General features: G+C 45.4%; 1 non-coding gene across 1 annotated transcript; it reads right to left on the bottom strand.

Moving 5' to 3' along the window:
* Nucleotides 1–1439: 1439 nt before the first annotated feature.
* On the bottom strand, nt 1440–1542 carry LOC135912960 (U6 spliceosomal RNA). Its single transcript, XR_010567838.1, has one exon. It is a non-coding gene; the product is annotated as a U6 spliceosomal RNA (small nuclear RNA).
* Between the last annotated feature and the right edge of the window lie 6133 nt (nt 1543–7675).

Here is a 7675-nt window from a genome sequence, read left to right on the forward strand (position 1 = left end):
CCGCGAGATGAAATCCCTGCCACGGCGGCCGCATTTCCACGGGGGCGAAATGCCGAAAAATACCCGTGGACCTAGATTTAGGTGCACGTTGAAGAACCCCAGGTGGTCGAAGTTATTCCGCGGACTTCCGCCGCCATTCTCATGCCTGCTACGAGGGCGAGTAGGCTTATTTCCTCTCAATGAGCTTTGGACGGATACTGCGATGTGAGCACTGTGCTGTTACTACGGCCACCGAAGTGCAGTGCGCAGTGATCTCGAAGGCCATACTTCGTGCTTGCTGATTTCTTGTGGCGCACTCGGAACGCGAGGCGAAATCCACGGGAAGACCGAAGTTATTTTCGCCGAACTGAATTCAGAGCGCCAAAGGACGGCGTTTAGAGGGGAGAAAGAGCAGGACAGGTGTTGATGTATATCAGTACTGGACACCGTGAAATAATAATAATAATAATAATAATAATAATAATAATAATAATAATAACAACAACAACAATAATAATAATAATAATAATAATAATAATAATAATAATAATAATAATAATAATCGTCATCAGCCTACTTTATGTCCACTGCAGGACGAAGGCCTCTCCCTGCGATCTCCGATTACCCTCGTCCTGCGCCAACCGATTCCAACTAGCGTCCGCGAATTTCCTAATTTCATCGCTCCACTTAGTCTTCTGTCGTCCTCGATTGCGTTTCCCTTCTCTTGGTACCCATTCTGTAACCCTAATGGTCCAACGGTTACCTAACCGGCGCATTACGTGACCTGCCCGGCTCCATTTTTTTCTCTTGATGTCGATTAGAATGTCGTCTATACGTACCCGTTTGCTCTCTGATCCAAACCGCTCTCTTTCTGTCTCTTAACGTTATGCCTAGCAATCTTCCTTCCATCGCTCCTTGCGCGGTACTTGTTCTCAAGCTTCTTTGTCAGTGTCCAAGTCTCTGCTCCATATGTCAGCACTGGTAAAATGCACTGATTCTACACCTTCCTTTTCAATGATAATGGTAAGCTTCAAGTCAGGAGCTGGCAATGTCTGCCGTATGCGATCCAATCCATTTTTATTCTTCTGTGAATTTCCTTCTCATGACCATGGTTCCCTGTGATTAATTCACCTAGGTAAACGTACTCGTTCACAGACTCTAGGGGCCGACTGGCAATCCTGAACTCTTGTTCCTTTGCCCGGCTACTTATCATTATCTTTGTCTTCTGCATGTTAGTCTTCAACGCCACTCTTACACTCTCTCCGTTAAGGTCCTCACTAAGAATCAGAGAAATAATAATAATGTTTACATTTAGGAAGAGAGAGCGGAGATCGGTCCTCGAAAAATTCGAGCACTAAGGAATTGCCAAAAGCAGATTAATGCCTCGTTACTCCCAGAGAATCTTCGAAGAAAAGAAAAAAGAATACTTTCATTGTGTGCTATTCCGTTTGAAAGAAAAAAAAAATGTGGAACGCTTCACGATTTTGCGTGTCATCCTTGCGCAGGGGCCATGCTAATCTTCTCTGTATCGTTCCAATTTTAGTATATGTACTTTGGAAGTACAACAAGGAGTTATACGTTCAGCTATATATAGCCATGATTTCGGCGGTAGCAAAGCAGCGGTGACAGTTCTTTAATATCCTAAGATTCGAGGCCACGACGGTTAATAAATCACACAGCGTGTTGTGTTTTACAGGTTTTAGGGCTCTTACCAATGACCTGTTATACTAACGGCAGTTAATTTTTACGGATACGATCCTTATACCACATTATTTACCTGTGCAACGAGGGAACTCCCAACGGCCGCCCATTTCGGCGCCCCTGCTTGTGCCGCCCTCTCGTGGGCATCGCCTCAGTTAACACACATGCCGCGTAAATTCAAAGCGTGGCGACAGAAGTTCACGCAGGAACTAGTCTGTGAGTTGTGTCAAGTATGCGTAAACATTGTGCCACCTGCACATCTCCACGCAGCCCGGTGTGTCATTATCAATATTATGAAACTTGATCCGACCAGTATAAACGCTTACAAACTTTACTGAACTAGATCCGAACCTCATCAACTTTGTCTTCACCGTCGCGCTTACCGGTTACGGTGCGTTCTGCCGGCACAAGTACCGATTCCACATACGTTACGGTATAGAATGCACCGCTTCCTTCTCTTTCCCCGCGTCCTTCGTGCCTACCGCATCCCAGAGCAGTGTGAAGGCGTCCTTCGCGACGGCGCCTCTGAGGTCCGCCTGGCACTGATCCGACGGGCACGAACCTCTGCCTAGGACTTCATATAGGAGGACCGGACTAGCTGTCCCGTTCTTTACTCCCCTTCCCTGTCAATAAACACGGTTTTATCGTCTTCCCGAATGAGACCTCTGAAAAAAAAAGAGAGCCCGATGGTTATTGTTCAAACGATTAAAGTGTCGGAGCCAACGGTCAGGCTTTCGGTGCGCAGGAATATTTGACGTCATCCCCCAGTCACAGACGTACATCCTTCTATCGGACCTGCGCTACCCCAGTGGCCGGCCGTGTGGTTAAATGGATCGTGTCACACTTAATGTGACGCGAGTTCCTATGCACCTGCATGCACACCACTTTGCAAAGGCAATGGACATGCCCTCCGCATTTGATCTCAAGATTTGATCAGCTATGGAAGATTTTTTTAAATGCGACGGTAAATGCCTCCAGGCACACAGGGGTATGGGATGCGGGTGAATAAGAATGATTTAATGAATGAAAAAAGATTCGCTGACCTAATGAAGTCCAAGAGGGATCGATAATGCGGTCTGCGTCCAAGCAGTGTTCTCGCTCGGATTGTGCGGCGAAAATCCCGCTGCTGCGAGGTGCCGGAGCCTCGTCGCTTTCAGTGCAGGGCAAACCCACAGCAGGTGGTGGATGTCGGCTTCAGCATTTCGCGACTTGCAGAGTGGACACTCAGGACGAGGATATAACGGGCGAAAGTGCGGCCACTTCGTAGTTACGGCAGGAGTGAGGGCAACCCCGACCTGGATCCTCCGAAGCGCAACTTTCTCTGCACGGGTAAGACAGCGGGGGAGGTTTACCGCACACGGAGGTATGAGAGCATGTGTGCGGCGCCGGAGGTGCTCCTTTCTTGTTAAAAGGAGGGTGGCATCATCTAGGTGAAAGAGTTGAGGCAGTGACGATGGAGAGGTCGCTACCCAGGCAGCACACCAGCAATGGTCCAACCATGGCCTAATGCTGGCAAAAATTGGTACCAATATTGTACCAATGTTGGCATATTGGCAAAGTGCAACCCAATCCAATGCTGGCCCAGCGTTAAAGCCAAGATTGGACCAATGTTATGCCAATGCAGCAGCCATCGTGCTGCCAGCGTAGGACCAACGTTGAGCCATACCATTGCCGTTATTAATGCCAGCTTTGAGCCAATGCAGCAACCATAGCGCTGCCAGCGTAGGACCAGTGTTGAGCCATATCGTTGCCATTATTAATGCCAGCTTTGAGCCAATGCCCCTTGCATGACGAATATTTTAATTACGCTGGCTCTAGAGCACGCAGCCATTCTTACCGCAAACCTTTTGCTAGTGGTATTTTTATAGCAATTGTCCCCATACCGTCTTCCTCAATAGTAGCTAGGAAAGCTAGACAAAAAGGTGTCAAGAAGCAGAAGTCATCTATACTTGCAAATAATAATAAAAGAATACTGAAATTGATTGTTATGACAGTTTACTTGCGAATAAATTTTCACAAACAGGCATTTTCCGTGGACCTAGATGGGTGACGCTCGGTTATCTTCAAACGGTTTATTTACAGGCACTGCTCTCAGGATAGGAATCGGGCAAGGTGCCAAGGACGGTGGGCTGGCCAGAGGTTTCAGGGCAGGGAGCTGACGTCGGTAGGCAGGTTGGTCAGTGCTTGGATGACGGCGGGCTGATCAGGCCCCCTTGGACCACGATAATGAGGTGGTTTCGTTGAAATTGCTACCACTTCCCATAGCGACTTCACCATTACTTGGAGGAGATGCTTGCACTGTAAAATAAAAAGAAATATTATCAGATGTTGGTATGACAACATGATTACAAAGACGGCGCCGAAAAAACAACACACGAAGAAGGGGTGCACGAGACGTAATCATGCTTAACACATGATGTAATCATGCTTAACCAACTAGCCCACCAACACATGCTCAGTTGGTATGACAAATGTATGTGGCAGTGTTTTCTTTTGAAAAATCGCCATACCGCAACAATATTATAAGTCTGAGCAGAGAGTTCGAAGGGGTGAATCAAGAAACTTTATTGCAAGAGATTTGTCAGGTAACACTTTTTAATATTTCGACATATATGACATCTTTCGTAGAAGGTGTACCAGAATATTCAGAAAAAAAAACAAAATGCGCAGGATCCGTCCGCCTTGTTTACACCCCACACCTAGTCAGCTTAGCACTTTATAATTAAAAAAAAATTCAGCAAAATCTGCTACAGCACAAAAAGCCTAGTTTCAGACTGTCTAGATGCAATGTGGCCTTCGTGCGAAATTTTTAATGTGGAAACCGAGAAGTTCCATCAGGAAACACTAGCAAATGAGGCATTTATTATACGAAAAGAAAGAAATACTGCCGGCTGGAAATGATGCTTCACCTTGAACATTGAGAAGAAACGCGGTTCCTCGGTATGACTAGCAGGATCAGGCCGCGAGCATGGTTTGATAAAATCATAGTCCTGGAATTTGGGTGAAATTCACAGAGATTTACACGTCTTCTACTCCGGGCACTATTCAAAGGCCGCGAATAAAAAAGAGCTATGTAATTACAGGCACCCTACATTAGCCAGGGGTGTTTCAGTAATATATATACCGTGTGATATTGCTTGGGTGATATCGTTCCTTATAAAACTTATAACATGCGCAAAACAAATGCACTCGCCATTGTAAGATCCATGCTTCTGTGTATCCGAGTTAATCCCACATCAAAGATGGTGGCCACGAGCGCCGACTTTTGTTTTAGTTGTTGTTTCACCTATATTATAACACTCACGAAAATTCGTGGCCACTTTGCTGCGTATTTCAAGATGTAGGCTTCTCAGTAGGAATGACAACCGCAAGCGAGCACTTTTCACGATAGGAGTGCGCTGACAAGAACGGACAAGACGGCAAGCACTCACGCGGTGTTGCACCCGGTCGGCGTGCTAGCGATGCATAGAAGGAAAGAGTGAAAGGACAGGGTGAATGAAGAAAACGGCGTAAACGCCACTTTCCCCCGGTGGACCTAGCCCGACCGCGTTCTTTGGGAGGCAGCGACCGAGGGAGACAAGGAGGACAATAGTGACCTCGCAGCTTTCCCCTGTGCTTCCGAGAGCAGCCCATTCGACACAGCAGCTTATATTTGTCTGAGCGCTTGACTGATAGCATTGACCAGGTTCACGTGGGTGCGTGGGGGAGAGGAAAGTGGGGGCTGAAGGATGGAAAGTTAGGCCGAAAAAAAAATCCGGAATGCCCCGTGCCAAATACAGGCAAAGAAAAGAGGTTGTTGACACGGAAAAGCCAAAGTTTACAATAATTTTTTTTCTGTCAGGGGCATTCCTACAAGGAGCTTACTACACATGCACAAACAAACAAATATATTGGAATAGGAGCATGATGATTATGTCACCGCAACATGCCATGCAATGCTAAACAAACAAACAAGTTTTACTAATACATATGCGCTTCATCTCGATGCAATATGAAACGGTTCCATCAGCTCTGTGGCACTGTAATTCTCGATTCTTTTCGGAATCCTGATTCTCCAAAGCCGCGGGGCGTACAATGAAAAATATACAATGCGCAGGCAAATTCGCAATACCGTTGCTTCTTATGGAATGCTCATGTTCCCATGCACGATCAATAAAGCCGCGGCTAATTTTATGCGACTTCCCCTGCTTGCTACGCGGTGCACTGGCTTTTCTGTTTAGGGGGCGCATTTAGGTGAAGGCGAAGTGCAAAAATGGCGGTGCACTATGCATGGAGTTGACATCAGAAAATCACAGGTGGTCGCAGCTTGCAAACATATTTCTGGTTCCTGCGCAGTGTGCCTGAGATCAGTGCGCTAGTTTTCAAAACACGTTGTTCAATCTCACCCAGTCGTAGAGCATTAAAAACCGACAACGTAAAAATTGGCTTATTACGTGCCAATGTCCTGCAAAGAAAGCCAACTAGTAACCCATATATTGGCAAATCCGTACGAAAGTCGGTCCAATAATTCCCGCCTTGTTGAACGGCAGTGCCAATATTGTTTACTGACTGTGTAATGAAACTGACTGATTACTGAATGTTTACTGGGCCAACATTGCATCTCTATCAGAATGGCACTGCCAATATTGTTTACTGACTGTGTAATGTGGGCCAACATTGGGTCTCTATCAGAATGGCACAACCAATATTGTTTACTGACTGTGTACTGTGGGCCAACATAGGATCTCTATCAGAATGGCACAACCAATATTGTTTACTGACTGTGTACTGTGGGCCAACATTGGATCTCTATCAGAATGGAACAACAAATATTGTTTACTGACTGCGTAATGTGGGCCAACATTGGATCTCTATCAGAATGGCACAACCAATATTGTTTACTGACTGTGTACTGTGGGCCAACATAGGATCTCTATCAGAATGGCACAACCAATATTGTTTACTGACTGTGTAGTTTGGGCCAACATTGGATCTCTATCAGAATGGCACAACCAATATTGTTTACTGACTGCGTAATGTGGGCCAACATTGGATCTCTATCAGAATGGCACAACCAATATTGTTTACTGACTCTGTAATGTGGGCCAACATTGGATTTCTATCAGAATGGCACAGCGAATATTGTTTACTGACTGTGTACTGTGGCGCCAACATTGGATCTCTATCAGAGTGGCACAACCAGTATTGTTTACTGATTGTGTAATGTGGGCCAACATTGGACCTCTATCAGAATGGCAGGACCAATATTGTTTACTGACTGTGTAGTGGGGGCCAACATTGGATCTCTATCAGAATGACACAACCAATATTGTTTACTGATTGTGTAATGTGGGCCAACATTGGATCTCTATCAGAATGGCACAACCAATATTGTTTACTGACTGTAATGTGGGCCAACATTGGATCTCTATCAGAATGGCACAGCGAATATTGTTTACTGATTGTGTACTGTGGGCCAACATTGGATCTCTATCAGAATGGCACAACCAAAATTGTTTACTGACTGTGTAATGTGGGCCAACATTGGATCTCTATCAGGATGGCACAGCCAATATTGTTTGATTACTCTGTACTGTGGGCCAACATTGTATTTCTATCAGAATGGCACAACAAATATTGTTTACTGACTGTGTAATGTGGGCCAACATTGGATCTTTATGAGAATGGCACAACCAATATTGTTTGCTGACTGCATAATGTGGGCCAACATTGAATCTCTATCAGAATGGCACAACCAATATTGTTTACTGACTGTGTAATGTGGGCCAACATTGGATCTCTATCAGAATGGCACAACCAATATTGTTTACTGACTCTGTAATGTGGGCCAACATTGGAACTCTATCAGAATGGCACAGCGAATATTGTTTACTGACTGTGTACTGTGGGGCCAACATTGAATCTCTATCAGAGTGGCACAACCAGTATTGTTTATTGACTGTGTAATGTGGGCCAACATTGGATCTCTATCAGAATGGCACGACCAATATTGTTT

The sequence above is a fragment of the Dermacentor albipictus genome, chromosome 8, assembly GCF_038994185.2.
Source record: "Dermacentor albipictus isolate Rhodes 1998 colony chromosome 8, USDA_Dalb.pri_finalv2, whole genome shotgun sequence".
Taxonomy (NCBI): domain Eukaryota; kingdom Metazoa; phylum Arthropoda; class Arachnida; order Ixodida; family Ixodidae; genus Dermacentor; species Dermacentor albipictus.